The 15,663-nt window shown below is 52.6% G+C and overlaps 1 pseudogene; it reads left to right on the forward strand.

Annotated features, from left to right (window-relative positions):
- Window positions 1-3,892: 3,892 nt before the first annotated feature.
- Window positions 3,893-4,402, forward strand: LOC144948546 (small ribosomal subunit protein eS21 pseudogene; annotated as a pseudogene).
- The last annotated feature ends 11,261 nt before the right edge of the window (window positions 4,403-15,663 follow it).

Consider the following 15,663-nt stretch of genomic DNA (forward strand, 5'->3'; position numbering starts at 1 on the left):
CATCCCTCGTTGTGTCCGAGGCGCGAGAGCGGAATGAATGGACGCGTCGCCCCCAGTGCCTCCGTCACGCCGCCAGAGCAATCGGTGAGCCCCCACCCCCTCCACCCCCCTACTCCCACCCACCCCCTAGTCCCCCACCCCTCCACCCCCCTCTACTCCCCTACTCCCCCACCCCTCCACCCCCCTACTCCCCCACCCCCCCTACTCCCCCACCCCCCTACTCCCCCCACCCCCCTAACTCCCCCACCCCCCCCTACTTCCCCCCACCCCCCTACTCCCCCACCCCCCCTACTCCCCCACCCCCCTACTCCCCCACCCCCCTACTCCCCCCACCCCCCTACTCCCCCACCCCCTTACTCCCCCACCCCCTTTACTCCCCCACCCCCTTAGTCCCCCACCCCCTTACTCCCCCACCCCCCCTACTCCCCCCACCCCCCTACTCCCCCACCCCCCTACTCCCCCACCCCCTCCACCCCCCTACTCCCCCACCCCTTACTCCCCAACCCCCTTACTCCCCCACCCCTCCACCCCCCTACTCCCCCACCCCCCTAGCCCCCACCCCCCCTACTCCCCCACCCCTCCACCCCCCCTACACCCTTACTCCCCCCACCCACCCCCCTACTCCCCCCACCCCTTACTCCCCCACCCCCTTATTCCCCCCACCCACCCACCTACTCCCCCATCCACCTACACCCCCCCCACCTAATTCCACCCACCCACCAACCCCCCAACCAACCACCGCCCTACCCCCCCCCCACCTTTTCCACCGTCGCTCGTTCGTCCTCCTTCACAACACCTGTCACGGGGCGCTCCCCCTGACTCTGATCGGATATCTCAGCCTGAATAAAATTCATAGGTGGTTGTTGTTGTTGTTTGCGCGCGCGGTCGTATTTGGGCGGTGCGTGATCGCGGGCGCCCAGCGTGTTTAAGCGCCTTGCGCCGCTCGCTTTTGCGGTGGTCAAACGTGTCGATAAAATAGCGCCACAGAGCTTGGACAAAATGGCTAAAAGTAAAATCGAAACAACCATTGCGTGTTAATTAATGTCTCGCCAGAGGAGGACTATTATATTCCACAAATATGGAGGCCTCTGGCAAAAGATATCCAGATTGTTGTCGTAAAACCCTCCACCACCCGACGCAGACACGCAACGTGCATTGCCTACGTGCACCGTACAAGCGGCGATTGCCACTGTTTGAACTCGGCGACTTTGCGCGCACAATCACGATTCTTCTCGGGGCCGAAACATTAGAACGGTGCGATACGGACCAAGTGAGAGCCAGTTATGAAAGTGATTTGTTTGCTGAATAGTGACATCGGCCCGCGTTCATTTTCCTTGCTTGGAGAAGGCGACGCAGCATCACCGCCTCGCTACCCACCCCCCGCCCCCCAACACGCACAAAGGAGGTTCTAAGGGATTCGCCGCTCCGCGTTTGCATCGTGACCTTTAAACTTGAGCAGCTTCTAAATAACAGCCTTGTCAGTTTAATGCAATTAGGCTCCCGAGATCCCGAGAATAGACGGCCGGGGGGGGGGGGCTGTCTCTATTCAAAAGGCATTTTGGCAAAGCATAGCACGAGCAAAATCCACGCACACCCACACGTGCATTTAAATATCTAGACAATGTTATTTGGTGATGATAATGCTGCTGCTGCGTTGGTAGCGGTGCACGCAGGCACTGCCAACAACAACACTCAATACGTTGTGTGTCAATACTGACGCTGTGTACGTGTGTGTGGCCTTAAACGTGTGACGGTTCGGGCAATGACCCTTCTTTATGACGCGTGTTATATAACGTAGCTGCAATGCGCGCAGCGAACTGTTGCTGCTCCTGATGGGGTCCTGCGGGGGTAGTTCAATCAATCGATCCAACGTTGTTAATTAACTAGAGTGCTTGGGAAGTAAACGTAACATTACATCACGGACACTTGCGATAGCTGAACGTAGTAAACACAATAAAGTATATGCAGTTTTAAAATGTATAAAAAGAGATCATGAAATAAATCCTTCACCGCCTCGTTTTAGAGCCGCGACACCGTCCTTGTGGTGCACTCCAAGTGAGCATAATGTCAAACAGCACGCTACGTCGTGAACACCCTACTCGCTGTACCATGAACACCCCACACGCTGCACCATGAACACCCCACACGTTGCACCATGAACACTCTACTTGATACACACAAACACCCCACTCGCTGCACCATGAACACCCCACTCGCTGCACCATGAACACTCTACTTGATACACACTAACACCCCACACGCTGCACCATGAACACCCTACTGCGTAATGAACACCCTACTCGCCGCACCATGAACACGTTTGTGTCGCTGAATTCGCACGATAGCAGAGCCACCCTTGCACACAGAACGCGTGGCATCACACACTGGGCAACACAACAACAACAACAGCAAAACAATTAAAGACAAATCAAGTGCAATACAATAATTCTCTCGTCGGCGCAGACGCCATCCGCGTGGTAATTCCCAACGCACGAAGCTTCCGTTGTTCAAGAGCTCGTCATCCCTCTCCACGCTCGTTTAATGCGACACAGTCGAGCAGCAGCAGCAGCAGCAGCAGCGGGTGTGCGTTTGCCGGCGGTTGTAACAAAGCAAATGGAATGATGAACGGGGACTGCCTGAGAGCCGTGCAAATTGGAGGGATGCGGAAATTACGAACCGTACTCAATGTACCTCCTTCGTCATCGAAATCCACGTCGTGCCAATAGGAACAACTAACATTGTCTTTATTACGCATCACCCGCTTCCACCTCCGCCCCCCCCCCCCAAATCGGTCGCGCAACAACAACAACCACAACAACAACAACCGCCATTCGCCAACAAGCGGCGGTGAGCTCACCACGGCGCTTGTGCCAGGCTATGTGCACTTTGAGGCCACGTGAAGTGTCGAAGGCTCGCCGACCGAAGGGCAGACCCAGCAGGTGCCATGGGTTGGCTGACTGAAATAAGCAGTAAATGCACCAGCTGTACCCCCTACTGTGCCAACTTGCTGGAGGGCGACTGCCTCCAACTGCCTCGTAGCGTCCTTCACGAGCCTCCTCCACAGAGGCCGATCTTGACACCGCTGGTACCAGTCATCGGCAAGTCCACTCAGCTCCACATCCTCCCGTAACGCCATCAGTCCATCTCTTCTCCAGCCCATGTCGTGCCCGTTTCGCTCCCTCTATGCGGCCAAACAGAAGCTGCTTGGGCACACGCACGCAAACAGACGCGCTGAAGCGGGGCTATTTACACCAAGCGCCAGGGAGAATGTTTACACGTGAATGCTGAGTTAACCACGTGTTCTTGTTGTTGAGCAAGGGTTGCTGTTGTTGTTATTGTTACAAGTGCTGGGGGGGAGGGGAAGAGAGGCGATGGTGAGAGGGTAGGGTGCCACGGTGGCTAGGAGATGTTAACTACCTCGCCTGGTATACAGGAGGTCGTGGGTTTGAGCTCGACCCTGACGCCTGCTGCTGTATATTTAGAGTTTGCGGTATCTCTCTTATCATCATCACCGTGGCTAGGAGATGTTAACCACCTCGCCTGGTATGCAGTTGGCCGTGGGTTCGATCCAGACCACTGATGCCTGGTTTTATTTCGAGTTTCCGGTGTCTCTCCCCGTGGTCGCGTGGGTTTTTCTCCGAGTCCTCCGGTTTCCCCTCCACGTACATGTAGGAACAACGTCGCGCCTTTAGAGTGTTTGGCCGCTGTGAATGTCCGCATGATGATTTACGCCACTCTGTTGGGGCTATCGCGTGTGGCCAGGTCGCTTCTGAAAAATAGCTGCAACGCTCAAGTGGGGCCTTACCTCGTGAAATAAAAAAAATTGCAATTCCACACTGCGAGGACAGACGAGGAGAGAGAGTGGAGTCGGATCTGACCCAACAACAACAACATGCAGAACGACAACGGCAAGTTCGTGGACTTGTACGTCCCGCGGAAAATGCTCAGCCAGCAACCGCATCACCGCTGTCCAAAGACCACGCTTCTGTACAGATGAACATCGCGGAGGTCGATCCCAGCACCGGCCGTATTATCGGCCAGTTACAAGACCTACGCTACATCATGGGACCTCCTTTGCCGGTACTAAAATATACTAATAGGGGTTTTCCCCCTTTTTTCTGGCAACAAAACTGACACCTTTTGCAAGGAATCATGCTTACATTAACCACAATACTTGCAGTCAAATGCAAACAAAAACAATACTTATCAGAGTACAAAAAACAATACTTATCAGAGTATTGTTTTGTTGCCAGAACAAAGGGGGAAAACCCCTATTAGTAAGACCTACGCTGTCTGCGGACCCATCAGGAGGATGGGCGAGTCTGACGATTGCATCCTGCGGCTGGCGAAGAACGACTCCGTCATCTCACAAAGACCTTTTGAGACGAAGACGTCGGACTGAGAAGATGTGTCGCAAAATAAAACGAACGTTTTAGAAGTGAATCAAAAAGAGAAAGAGAGAGAGAGGAGAGAGAGAGGGTTGTGTTTTACTGGCAGCAGTGCTGCGGTTAGGGAACGCAGTCGGTGCATGGGGGCTGCGTCTTTAAGCTTTAACACACACACACGCACAAAACTTGGCAAAGATGAAACCGCCACTGCGAGTTCAAATGCCCAGACTTAAACTGCACTCACTCCACCACCCACCTTCCACCTCCACTCCCCCATCCCTTGCGAACTTGGCCTGTTTAGCATGAGCGGACTAAAGTCCCTACCGGGACGGGTGATTTACTTAGAAGCCGGCACGGCCGCGGTTGCAATTTGTTAATAGGCGAATGTACTGAGTTCTGGGACAGCAATTGATGGTGATGTGGGTTCCGAATGTACGGTTGCTGCTGCTGCTTATTGCATTGCAGGGCTGCCGTTTGGGGAGAGGGAATGGTGATGTATGAGATGTCAAGCTTTCCAAGGTCAGTTTATTGGGGGGAGATGGGGGGGGGTGTCTTTTTATTTTTTTACACAGTTATTGTGTATAGGCTAAAAAAGCCGACCAACGGCCAACAACAAGCATCACGAATATGAAAGTTGTAAAACCCTGGGTGTAATCACGTTTTTTTTATTTGAAACGACCAAGGTTATTGTCGGCATGATCACACGCCATCTAGAGGGGGCTTCCTCTTGGGATCTCCTTCTTAATGGGGTGAGTCCTTAACACCAGCAGAGGCGTAAGCAGGGAATTGCAGGGCTGCTTCTTGACCGATTGACTGGATGAATTGTTTTGACCTTTCGATTGCCCACAGCCATTGCCTGCCCGCTCGGGGGGGGGGTCAGTTGGGGACGACTTTAAACGATGGAGTCGGGGAGTTTGCGGTGTCCTAACGGCAGTGATGGGTCTCTGAACGCTGGGCAATTTGTCTAAATTCGGGGTCACCCCGTGAGGTGGTGGAGAGGGGTGAGGGGTCGTGAGCGGAGGAGCTGGAGGTGTTTCAGTGTTAACCTTGAATCGTTGTGGAGACACGAGAGAGAGAGAGGGGGGGAGAGCGGATATGAAATGAATTACGGATGGGCGCTGTGAGAGGCACAGAGAGAGAGACGTGGAGTGAGGCACGTGGAGGAGATTTCGTCCGCGTCGCTGCGCAGCTCGAGAAACGCAACGGAGCGACGAGACGGACGCAACAGGCAGGCACGGAGAGAGCCGCCGAGACACAGAGATCGTCACACACGCACACCGAGTCGCAGAGAGACAAATCATGCGCACGCACACACACACAGATGGACACCGAGACGTAGCGAGAATGCAGAGCGAGACGCACAGAAAAAGACGGAGACCCATCTACATATAGGTAAAGACAAAGACCCCCCGTATAGCCTTAACAGACTGTTGGGGCAAGTGCTGTTAGCGAGTACCTATGAAGGCCGGCACGGCACACGAGGAGGTGGGTTGCCAGCACCACGCCCGGCCGCCTTTGTCTCCCCAGTGACGATGTTTAGGTACTCATTTGAGGCTGAGTCGATCTAGGGGAGGCCCAGAACCGGTTCAGATAATCGTAATTGGTTTTGGTCGTGGGCGGGAAACGCACGCGGGTCGCTAACCACTATACTACCGCTCCCCACGATATAGATCGACACACGGACACACAAACACGTGAGGTCGTTGCAGAGAGACACGGAGGTAGACGGTACAGAGTCACAGGGAGGCACAGAGACCCAGCGAGATACAGAAATGAAACGCACGGACGGAGAGAGACGAAAGCACGCACGGAATCTGACAGAACAGAAATGCCTCCTCGGCCAAATTAGGAACACGGTGGAGCCAGAGGAATAATTGAAGAAGAGGGAGGAGAGGGGGGGACAGGTTGGCGATGGTCGAGAAAAGATGGGGGAACAGAATCGGAGCATTGATTTTATGCCACCCCAAGTCACGCGGGGGCCTGGAACTTCCGCAGCGCGCACGGCGGCGAGCAGGAGGAGGAGGAATTGTTTCTGTAAGTTTTTTGTTTTTGTAAAATTAGAGGTACGGCAACCACCGGTGGGGGGTGGGGCAGGTGGAGGTAGGGTGGGTGGGGGTGTTGGATGGAGGGGTGGTGGTGGGGTGGATGGGGGTGGTGGTAAGGTAGGTGGGGGTTAGAGGTGGTGGGTGGGGGTGGTGGGGGGGGTGGTGGTGGTGGTGGTGATAGGTGGGGGTGGTGGGGGGGGTGGTGGTGGTGGTGATAGGTGGGGGTGGTGGGGGTGGTGGTGGTAGGTGGGGGTAGTGGTGGTGGTGGTGGGTGGGGGTGGTGATGGTGGTGGGTGGGGGTGGTGGTGGATGGTGGTGGTGGGTGGGGGTGGTGGTGGTGGGTGGGGGTGGTGGTGGTGGTGGATGGTGGTGGTGGGTGGGGGTGGTGGTGGTGGGTGGGGGTGGTGGTGGTGGGTGGGGGTGGTGGTGGTGGGGTGGGTGGGGGTGGTGGTGGTGATGGGTGGGGGTGGTGGTGGTGATGGGTGGGGGTGGTGGTGGTGATGGGTGGGGGTGGTGGTGGTGATGGTGGTGGGTGGGGGTGGTGGTGGGGTGGGTGGGGGTGGTGGGGGGGTACCCTTTAGAGAGTTTAAGATGCGAAAGAAATCCGGCGCTGCGAGTTGCAAACGACGACGAGTGTTCTCTGTTCGACGACGTTGAGAGATGTAGGGGTTGTTTTTTCTTCTCTCCTCTTCCAACACGAGTGTTTAACCGTCTGCGCACAATCGAGGCATCTTTAACACGGCCAAAGTGACTCTTTAATCACAATTCTTCCGTTGTCCGAACGTTGGTCCTATTCACACATTCCCCGACAGATACTGCCAAGTTGGCTCATTATATATATATCTACGTGCGTTTCACGTGTATGCCAGACGAGGCAATTTAGTGCATAACCGGAATGATTTTGCAGTGCCTTGTCATCAAAAAGACCGGCTCACTCCTCCAAATTAAAGCCACTCAAATGTAATCTCCGCTCCCATTCCTTGCTCTGTTCTCCAATAACATTAATGGGATTTTTTTTTGTTTCTCTCCACGAAGCCAAGTGCAGGAGGAGTAGCAGTTGGCGTAACGGTGAGAATCGGGTTCTATCGCTCTCGAAAGACATCTGTCAAATTACGTTGAATGACCCGGACAGATGCAGGACAGCCGTGCCGTGCCAAAAGGCTCGCTCGCTTTTCCCATCCTCGCTCGCTCGCTTGCTCGTCCATCCCTGCTCGATTGCTTGTCCATCGGTTTCGGGAATTGGCATCTGTGTTCGTGTGGCATGAAGTTCTACCGATATATATATATCTTCTTGGTTCTTTCGGTAAAGTCACGTAGAATGGAAATAATAAAATAATAAAAATAAAACATAATAAAATAATTCTCACGACGTTTCGGCCACAACGCAAGCAGCCGTCCTCAGGTGAAGAACAGGTCTGTCGAGAAGACAGAGTCTGAATGCTCAGACTCTGTCTTAGCATTAAAACTGTCTTCTCGACAGACCTGTTCTTCACCTGAGGACGGCTGCTTGCGTTGTGGCCGAAACGTCGTGAGAATTATTTTATTATGTTTTATTTTTATTATTTTATTATTTCTATTCTACGTGACTTTACCGAAAGAACCAAGAAGATGAATCCCTGCAGTCACGAAAGCTTTAAATCGATATATATATATTTGGTGCCGGTATTGTGTCGACTCGTGCCTCGCAGTAAGAAGGTTCTGGGTTCAATTCCCGACTCGGGCGCGTCTTTCTTGCATGAGAGTTTGTATTCTCTCTCTCTCCCTGATGCTTTGCGGATTTCCCTCCGGGTGCTTTGGTTTATATCCATGGCTAAACCCGCACACGACGTCGCGCTGCCGTTGGCCAAACATCGCAGTGTAGCAGGGACACTCCTCCTCCTCCTTCACGAGTCGTCGGGATTCGGTGCGGGTCAACTCCCGCTGAGCTTCCGAGAGCCAACGAGATCGGGGGCGCGCCCCGGGCGACTCCTCAGTCACCCGGAATTTAACAACAAAAAATAAAAAAATAAATCTTACGGAACGAGGGGTCCCGTTCGTCCCCCGCAGGCTGTCCGACCTCGGAAAAATATTCCGCTCACCCAACATTCAGGATAGCTCTCGCTGTGGGCTCTGGCTATCACTCACTCATCGGCACGTGTGCAACGAGTGCAGTCGACACGGCGAGGCGGAGAATCGTCCCCACAAAACGGCAGCGCCGTCACAATGCGCCGAGGATCCGCGTGCCATTTGGCAAACAACTTCACTTCCATCCCTCCCTCTCCTCTCCTCCCCTCCCTTCCCTCCCTCCCACCCTCTCCTCTCTTTCTCTCATCTCCTCCCTGTCCTTTTCACCCCCCTCCCTCTCCTCTCTCTCTCTCTACCTCTCCTCTCGTGCCTCCACACCTCCCTCCCTCCCTATCCTCTCTCTCTCTCCTTCCCTCTCCTCCCTCCACACCCCTCCAACCCTCTCCTCTTTACCCTCCCACCCCTCCCCTGACATCGCCTGTCATCGTGCCTCCTGCACTCGCCCTCTCGTCCTTCCCCTGTGCGCCACCTCCGCCACTGAAGTCACCGCTGATGAGTATAATTGGCAGTGACAAGTGCCCCTCCTTTAACCCTTCCACGCTCTCCCTCCGTGGCTCGGGATGGTTGGGTTGCCACGGACATTGATGTACGCAATTACAATGCAGGACCCCTAACTTCCACATCTAACCCCCTCCTCTCTCCTCCCACCCCACACCTTCCCTCCTCCGCCTGACGTTTCGAGCAATGGTCCTTCTTCAGGTGCACATCAAACAAAGAGGAGGGCAGAGAAATTGACTGAGCGCCTCAAAGCCATGGGCACGCTTGGATGCGGTTAACGTTGAGCAGTTGTACATTTTGCAGATTGTGTGTACTAAACAAATCCGCATTGTGTTGCGGGCGCATAATGTACAGCACAACAATGGATTTTGATGCGTTATGGAATGTCATTAAACGCAAAGGATACCCTCCATAGCCTCGCAGGAATGAGCCGAGTGCCGTTAGCGAGCGCCTCGGAAGGCCGGAACGACGCACGAAGAGCTTGCTAAGTCAGCACCATGGACAGCCGCCTTTGTCTCCCCAGTGTCGATGCTTAATACGCATTGCACCGGGTACTCTATTAAGGCTGCGTCAACCTAGGCGAGGCCCTAGTCCGGTTCAGATAATCGTCGCCGATTTTGGCTGCGAGCGGGTATCCAACTCGGGTCACCGGGTTCGTAACGCAGTGAGCTAACCGCTGCGCCACCACTCCCCACCGGAGTAGAATGGCGCGCACACACGCACACACGCACACACGTGTAATACGTGCGCAGCGAGTCGCATACATGGCCTATGAGTAACAGACCCGCGTAATCTGTGAGCCCAACTGTCAAGGAATATTCATGAAAAATGAACGTGCGTTATTCAGGCAACCCGTGTTATCGTTCTCTGTCAATAGCAAACATGCCCTGGCAGGTTAACTCACGCATGATGCGAGTGTGTGAGCGTGTATGTGTCTGAGCATGTGTGTGTCTGAGCGTGTGAGAGTGTGTTTGAGCGTGTGTGTGTCTGAGTATGTGTGTGTCTGAGCGTGTGAGAGTGTGTTTGAGCATGTGTGTGTTTGAGCGTGTATGTGAGAGTGTGTGTGTGTGTGTGTGAGAGTGTGTGTGTCTGAGCGTGTACGTGAGAGTCTGTGTGAGAGCGTGTATGTGAGAGTGTGTGTGAGAACGTGTATGTGAGAGTGTGTGTGTGTGTGAGAGCGTGTATGTGAGAGTGTGTGTGAGAGTGTGTGTGCGTGTACGTGAGAGCGTGTATGTCAGAGTGCGTGTGTGTGTGTGTCTGAGCGTGTATGGGAGAGTGTGTGTCTCTCTGCATCGGCCTCACGTGTTTGTGCGCTATGAACCTAACGACCCTGGTTCGATTCCCTCTCACGGCCAACACCAGTGACGATTATCTGAACCGGTCCTGGGCCTCCCCTAGGTCGACTCAGCCTTAAATGAGTACCTGGTGTGGTGTGTAAACATCGCCACTGGGGAGACAAAGGCGGTCGGGCGTTGTGCTGGCCACCCACCCCCTCGTGTACCGTTCCGGCCTTCATCGGTGCTCGCTAACAGCACTTGCCCCCTACAGTCTGTTAAGTCTATACGGGGCATCTTTTCTTTGTGTTTTATGTATGATTAGTGGGGAGTGGGGTGCGGTCGTGGAGCGGTTAGCGCGCTGTGTTTCGCACTCGGCGACCCAAGGTTCGACTCCCGCTCACGACCAATAACAGCGGGGAATATCTGAACCAGTCCTGTGCCTTCTCTAGGTCGACTCAGCCTTAAATGAGTATCTGATGCGGTGTGTAAACACTATCACTGGGGGAGGCAAATCCGGCAGGGCTTGGTGCTGGCCACCCACACTCTGTGCATCCCGGCCTTCATATGTATATTTGTGTGATTTCTTTCGCACCGTACGTCGCTGACCGTGCTAATCGGAGGTGCTCGTTAATAGCACTCGTCCGAACAGTCTGTGAAACGGCTGTGTGTGTCTGTGGTCTCAAGGTCATCTCAGTCAGTCGACCCGTGGCACCTGCTGGGTCTGCCCCGTGACCTCCTGCCAGCGGGTGTTCGACACTTCACGTGGCCTCAAGGTGCACATGGCCTGGCACAGGCGTCGTGGTGACGTCACCGCCACTTAGTGGCGAATGGCGGTTGTTGTGTTGTTGTTGTTGTTGGTCTCAAGGTGTACCGAGCCTGGCACAGGCGTCGTGGTGACGTCACCGCCACTCAGTGGCGAATGGCGGTTGTTGTGTTGTTGTTGCTGTTGGTCTCAAGGTGCACGTAGCCTGGCACAGGCGCCGTGGTGACGTCACCCAGTGGCGAACGGCTGTTGATGTCGTCGTTGTTGCGTGTGAAAAAGAGCGTGCAAACATCAGCACTGGGGGAAGACGACGGCAACCCGCAGCTCACCACTCGCTTGTGCGCAATACTGACCTTAATAGGTGCTCTCGAACAGCCGGGGGAGTGTGCGGCGTGATCCACCGACCCTCCATGACTCCACAGAGCTGCAGGGTGACAGGGCCACGTGCAGCCGGAGCGGCGGCAAAAGTGGCATCGTCGGGTAATTGATGGAAATCTCCCCAGCCCCCCAATCCATCACCGTTAATTAAACATCACCTTGATGCCGACGGATGGTGGTTGCGGCGCGGCAGCCAAAAGTTAAACAAATTAAACAAAAAATATCCGACCCCGGTGGCTGCAGCTGGGAGAGCGGAACGGCTCGCAGCGATTGGGAAGGTCGAGCATTCAATTCCCTGGTGTGCGGCCCCATCATCCCCGTTGCCTGAAAGGTCGTTAAATTGAGAACTACTTTGTGGCGATGTCAACAGCGAGACTGAGCCAATCATCCGCGTAACAAATGCAATGAACCCGAAGCTGAAAACGCAATTTTTTAAAATTAAATTTCGTTTCTTCCCTCGCTCACGCAATTGATTCCGCCTGGTTGCTGACCAAAGTTCTTTGGATCGCGCTTTGGGGCCAGGCCAATGGTTCCGAACGAAACTCCTCGATTGTCACATTAACATGCCAGGCCGACTCCCGTCTAGCGGAATGAAGCAATGGCCAAGGAGAGCGAGAGAGAGAGAGAGACAGAGGATGGCCTTTTTGTTTCATGTCGTGCGAATGAATGTGTTTGTTGTTTGTTGTTGGTGGTTTTACAACGGCACTTTATATTTTTTTGAGAGAGCCGGCGAGTTTTGTGTGACCTCCAGCTTTGGCGCGAGAGAGTTGGCAACTTCCAGGACAAGAAGGTGGACGGCAGGGTGGGGGGGGGGTTGAATGGCCGTGGGGATTCTGAGTGACCCTGGCTCTGCCGAAAGAGACATCGGGAGCGATGCGGTGCTCTGCTGCTGTCCACCCGTCGTGGTCGTTCTCACCAAAGCTGCGGGCGCCACGGTGGCTGGGAGATGTTAACTACCTCGCCTGGTATACAGGAGGTCGTGGGTTCGATCCAAACCCTGACGCCTGCTGCTGTATATTTGGAGTTTGCGTGTCTCTCTCTCTCTCATCATCATCACGGTGGCTGGGAGATGTTAACTACCTCGCCTGGTATACAGGAGGTCGCGGGTTCGATCCCAACCCTAATGCCTGCTGCTGTATATTTGGAGTTTGCGTGTCTCTCTCTCATCATCATCACGGTGGCTAGGAGATGTTAACTACCTCGCCTGGTATACAGGAGGTCGTGGGTTCGATCCCAACCCTGATGCCTGCTGCTGTATATTTGAAGTTTGCGTGTCTCTCTCTCTCTCATCATCATCACGGTGGCTGGGAGATGTTAACTACCTCGCCTGGTATACAGGAGGTCGTGGGTTCGATCCCAACCCTAATGCCTGCTGCTGTATATTTGGAGTTTGCGTGTCTCTCTCTCATCATCATCACGGTGGCTGGGAGATGTTAACTACCTCGCCTGGTATACAGGAGGTCGTGGGTTCGATCCCAACCCTAATGCCTGCTGCTGTATATTTGGAGTTTGCGTGTCTCTCTCTCATCATCATCACGGTGGCTGGGAGATGTTAACTACCTCGCCTGGTATACAGGAGGTCGCCGTGGGTTCAATCCAGACTCTTGACGCCTGCTGTATTTTTGGAGTTTGAGCGTCTCTCCTCCCGTTGGTCGCGTGGATTTGTATCCGGGTCCTCCGGTTTGTCCCCTCCACGTTGAGCAACGTGCGTTTGGAGTATTTGGCTACAATAAATGGTCCACGTGACGATGAGCCCACTTCGTTGAGCTTACATGTGTGACCAGGTCGCTTCTGAAAGAAAATATCCATAGCTCCGTGGGGCCTTACCTGGTACAAATAAAAAAATAGCTTATAGTTTCAAAGTAAAAAGTTTTACATAGTTTATGGTTGCCAAACACGCAATCCTCCGTCTCTCCACATGAACGACTGCGAGAAAGTTTCAGACAAACGCGCGCACGGCATCCCCGCTGAGAGTGTGCATGGTGATTCTTCAACGGCGTTGGCTCGCCTGCAGAGTCGAACTCGCTCGAATCAATACCAGACCCCCATTTCGACGCCAAAACCGATAGGCTAAAACTACGTCCTTCGTAATGATCCGGCATAGCCACTTGATGCTTTTCAAAGGCTACCTGGCAACACATGTTTTACTTTCATAGTAAAGTAATTGTTTTTTTTTTCATTTGCTATACAGCCAGATAATACAACAAATCGCTAATCTTAAACACCCATATTCTTTGGTTTTTTCGGTAAAGTCACGTAGGTAAAAAATTTAAATTAATAAAAGTAAAATAAAAATCACGACGTTTCGGAGGCAACACAAGCTTCCGTCCTCAGGACCTATATGACTTTACCGAAAAAACTTGAGAATATGAATCCTTGCAGTCACGAAAGCTTCAAATCTTGAACACCCAGTCGTTCATAAAAGTTGAAGGCGGTATAGTACTATAGTAATAGAGCAAGTGCTTAATCACTGAACCGGATTTGAGAGGTTGAAAGCATTTAGCGCGGGGCCCTTGAAAGCGGGCGGGGGGGGGCGTAGCATATGTAGCTGCTTGTGCTACTAGGATAATCCGGCACTGGTAAGCGTTGATGATGGTGATTAACTTATTCCGAGTCTGTGGTTGAGTGACACCTACTGGTGGTGCGGAGAGACACCGCCGGAGCGGTTACGCAATGCTCAGGGCCATAGCTTAACTCTCGTAATTAAACGTCACTTTTTTTATATCCGAAACATACGAGATGATTTAAACGCGATCGAGGAATTGTTATTTTGGAACAGCTGTTAGTTTCAACGTTTCTGTTACGTAAGTTCACTGTGTCTAGTCCTCGAAGGGTCGTGGCTAGACGAGTGGTGACGATTATGATTTCTTTTTTACTTTTTATTTTACCAGGTATGGTCCCACTGAGCTGTGTAGATCTTTTTCAGAAGCGACCTGGCCACAAATGACAGCTCATCGAAGTGGCTCATCACGTGGACATTTAGAGCAGCCACATACTTTAAACGGACATTGACTTTAAATGTGGTGGGGGAAAAAACCGGAGGACCCTGAGAAAAATCCACGCGACCACACGGAGAGAGAGATAGACACGCAAACTCCAAATATACAGTCGTCGGGGTCGGGATCAAACCCGCGACCTCCTGCATACCAGGCGAGGGAGTTAACATCACGCCACCGTGGCCGATGGCGAAGGCTAATTACGGAGTGGCAGCCAACAAGGAATGGAATGCGTCCACCGGGAGCACGTCCAACAGTCAGGAGACGGAGCAATTGAATCGGATCGTGTGCAGCTAGTTTAATTCGGATTGTTGCATCGCTGGATCGTGGGAGGTGGCGTCGGCTTGAGGGTGGTGCGAGGGGGAAGAGGCGTTCATCCAGCAGTGGAATGAACAAGGCTCATGATGACGACGATACGTGTATATGCGTACGTGTGAACTTTTCTTGAAAGCAGATCCGGAAAATGTTGGGACTGTGGCCTGGGGAACGGAGACCGAACAGATTTTTTGTATTTCTCTAATGATCATTTTCTTATAATAATAATATGATAATAGTTTTTTTACCCTTTTATCTGGCAGCAAAACTGACACATTTTATACCAGGAGTCATGTTTGCATTGACCACAATGCCTGCAGTCTAAATGCAAACAAAAAACATAACTCTGATAATGTATGCACTGTCCTTGAAATTGATTGGTCCACACCTGAGACAGCTTTCTTTAGAGCCTAGTCTCACATGGTGTTGGACCATATGACGCCTTTTGGAGCCTCGTCTCACATGGTGTTGGACCAGATGACGCCTTTTGGCCTTTTGGCGTCATCTGGTCCAACATCATGTGAGACGAGGCTCTAAGAAAAGCTGTCTTGGGTGTGGACCAATCAATTTCAAGGACAGTGCAAATATTATCAGAGTTATGTTTTTTGTCTGCATTTCGACTGCAGGTATTGTGGTCAATGCAAACATGACTCCTTGTAAAAAAGGTGTCAGTTTTGTTGGCAGATAAAAGGGTAAAAAAACAATGATCATATTTTGCTACTGGCAAATGAGGTTCCAATGGTGGTCATTTTCTTGTTACGTGTAAATTTTTTTTCTTCTCGTTATATTCACGTTTTAGTTTTTTATTTGCTAAGTGTCGGTTTAAATTTTTCATTGTCCGTGTAAGGGACCGGCGAATTGATGTTGCAGCGTTGCGGGATGCAACTGCATGAATGACGCTCTATAAAATTACATTGTTATTAAACCAGGTATTCACCG

This window comes from Lampetra fluviatilis, chromosome 50 (genome assembly GCF_964198595.1).
Source record: "Lampetra fluviatilis chromosome 50, kcLamFluv1.1, whole genome shotgun sequence".
NCBI classification, from domain to species: Eukaryota; Metazoa; Chordata; class Hyperoartia; order Petromyzontiformes; family Petromyzontidae; genus Lampetra; species Lampetra fluviatilis.